Genomic DNA, 2794 nt, shown 5'->3' with positions numbered 1-2794 from the left:
TCCCTGCCTCGTCGCGCCTTGAAACACTTGTGTATAGGTGCGTTATAAATGCCATATCATATCATATCATGTGAAAAAAGGTGGATCAGTAGAAGCACTCCCTAATATTGTATATTTAGAAATTCATTTAATCAATGGTGTAAAGTAATGTCAATACTTTTTTGAGGTGCAGGGGAGGAAACGTGAACCTGGCACAGGATCACTGCAACAGTATATGTAGAGGAGAAACGAGGATCCAAAGGTAGGAACCCTCCCGTCCCCTGCACTCTATCATAAATCCATCAAAGGATGGTTCAACAACTTTCAATAGCGTTAGTAATAGTTAAACAATAGTTTTCAGATTAGGTAAATAATAAAGATAAACATTCAGTGATTTCATAAAGGCACCAAAAGGTGGTTTTAATTATAGTCACAATTAGTTAACCATAAAGCCTTAGAGTAAAAAAGCCAAAATGACTGTCTACAAAATACCATGAAAACAATAAGCAATGATAGTCCATGTATACAATTTGTGGCTGACGCGTTTCGGGATACACATCCCTTCTTCTTGTGCCTAGTCGATTTGGACTGTGGAACCTAAATAAACATAAAGAGCTGTTTCAATAGACAACATATTCATATGTTAGAAATTAAACAAAGTGATTATTATTAATCTCACATAGACATTACATGTATAGGTCTATCCCATTGGGTGCAGTTCAAAGGCATCTGTAAAGGATATTCATCCGGGTCATCCCAGCTAGGGGGGTCCCACCTGTGGCCAGTGCGCCAGAGAGTGCACATTAATTACATCAGAAGTAGTCAAACAGAGTTGCTATTGGTTGCCTATCCGTGACAACGGCCTCCATTGCATATATCAAGGCCATTCAAATAATGGCATGCCTATCAGTTACATCAGCCTCCATTAAATACATCCAAGCAATTCAAATGATGGCATACCTTAAGTTTAATGAAGGTGGAGTATATGTTTTCACTTAGAGCATGGTAAACCCGTATGTTCCAATTCTTCCCGCCGGTCAGTGAAGGAAAATGTTATTTTCAAAAGTGCATAGTGCCTAAGGGTCAAACAAAAATAAAGCGATTCTAAAGATTGAATACTAACTTCCCACATAAGAGGTAATAAAAATGGTGTAACCTTTTTGAGCCACATTCTAAAAGCAATAGCCTTGCAAAAAGCTAAAGGTGCGTGTGTCCCACGTTACTTGTACATCAACACAATTGTGTGGTTTCTATATAGTTAGCGCTAAAAAGCAGGGCCAAATGTAAAGCCGCGGCTTACCTCTAAAGTTGCAAGATATGACGGGAGAAAACGAGTGTGTTCTCTGCTAGCACGGTGATCTTAAAGTATCCCAAAAAATATTTCGCAAACCAAACTGTAATGTTCTGTATGGAGAAATAAGGGGACAAGAGAGCTCAATCAGTGCGGATCTGTGTCTGCACTAAGTTGGCCCCCTGTGAAAACATATTATATTTACCTCTGCAATGGAATCCAAAGGGATACACGGACACGTGTAGAAAGACAGCCGCATTTACGGATGAACGCTTCCCGAATGCGAGCGCCTCCGAGCAAAAGGATGCGTCCCCCGTGCAGGCTGAGTTGGGTCTACTGGTTTCCCTGACAACCCTCGACACAAACAGTAGCCCATCTAGGACTAAGCGTGTGCGTGGTAAACATTGAAGACGTCCTAATTGAGCACACAATGCACAACGTGGCTCTTAAACTGGTGCATATGGGAGCGCCATTTTAAAATGTCCATTGTAATGTGGAAAAAGTGTCTGCTCATCAATGTAAAACAATATAAAGGCACATAAAACACAATGCCGTGTAAAAATAAAAATAATAAATCCTTCATGTTGGTAAAGACCAAAACCAAGTAAGTTATATGAATTGACTATGGTAAATGAGAATGCGCGCTAAGCACTGTGGCCACAGTAGGGATCCCCCAGATGGAACAACAACATTTTAATTTCTATAACATAATTCAGGTTGAATGTGCATGTCTGAAAAACGAACTGGCGTCCAAGTGGAAAACACCCCAAAGAAAAGGACAAGGAAGAATGATCATACTCCCCATTATCTGCCAATATGCTATAGATGGAACCCACAACGTACTGCAGAGCTTGAGCTTATGAACAGTGGGCCAGTCAACATGTCCCGGACTAATTAGACCTTAACAATTATTCCACTGTGGATAACAAATAATGGCGTTTGTTATGTCTATTCAGGTAGAATTCTTTAACCTTTAAAACAGTTCAATCAATTAACTAGAGAAAGAATTCAGGAGAATTGTGTAGAAAGAAAATCTAGTAAAAGGTTTTAAATAGGGGGTGAACTGATTAAAATGTCCTCAACCCCAAGTAGTTTAAACCAGAGGGGACAAATGAAAAAAGGAAATGAAAAAAGGGGTATCTTTTTACACTACATAGTGGTGACACCATTATTCTACAAAAGAACAAGGGGTCTGGTCTAAGTTCAGATAAAGCACCTCAGGGAAAACTCCTCATTGAGCCCTTGTGGGTTAAGTGTGTCTAGCTGGTGTATCCAAAATTTCTCCCTGCGGGAGAGGATGGATTGGTAGTCTCCCCCTCTATGTCGCTTCTTGACGACCTCCAAAACTTGAAACTTAATCTGGGACACCGTATGGTGGTGTTCTATGAAATGTCTTGCCAATGGAGATTTCGTGTTCTTGCACCTGATGTTGGATTTGTGCTCTGTTACTCTTTGCTTCACCGCTCTTGTGGTCTGGCCCACGTATAGTTTACCACAGGGGCATTTAATTGAATAGATAACACC

At 40.3% G+C, this 2794-nt stretch overlaps 1 long non-coding RNA gene across 1 annotated transcript; it reads right to left on the bottom strand.

Annotated features, from left to right (window-relative positions):
- Positions 1–403: 403 nt before the first annotated feature.
- LOC138452675 (uncharacterized) lies at positions 404–1601 on the bottom strand. The gene is made up of 4 exons (XR_011260306.1): positions 1476–1601; positions 1280–1383; positions 940–1055; positions 404–576 (listed from the first exon to the last, which is right to left on the bottom strand). It is a non-coding gene; the product is annotated as an uncharacterized lncRNA (long non-coding RNA).
- Positions 1602–2794: the final 1193 nt, after the last annotated feature.

The sequence above is a fragment of the Ambystoma mexicanum genome, chromosome 4p (genome assembly GCF_040938575.1).
Source record: "Ambystoma mexicanum isolate Mex_15411 chromosome 4p, UKY_AmexF1_1, whole genome shotgun sequence".
NCBI lineage: Eukaryota > Metazoa > Chordata > Amphibia > Caudata > Ambystomatidae > Ambystoma > Ambystoma mexicanum.
This window is presented reverse-complemented; position numbering and strand designations above follow the sequence as displayed.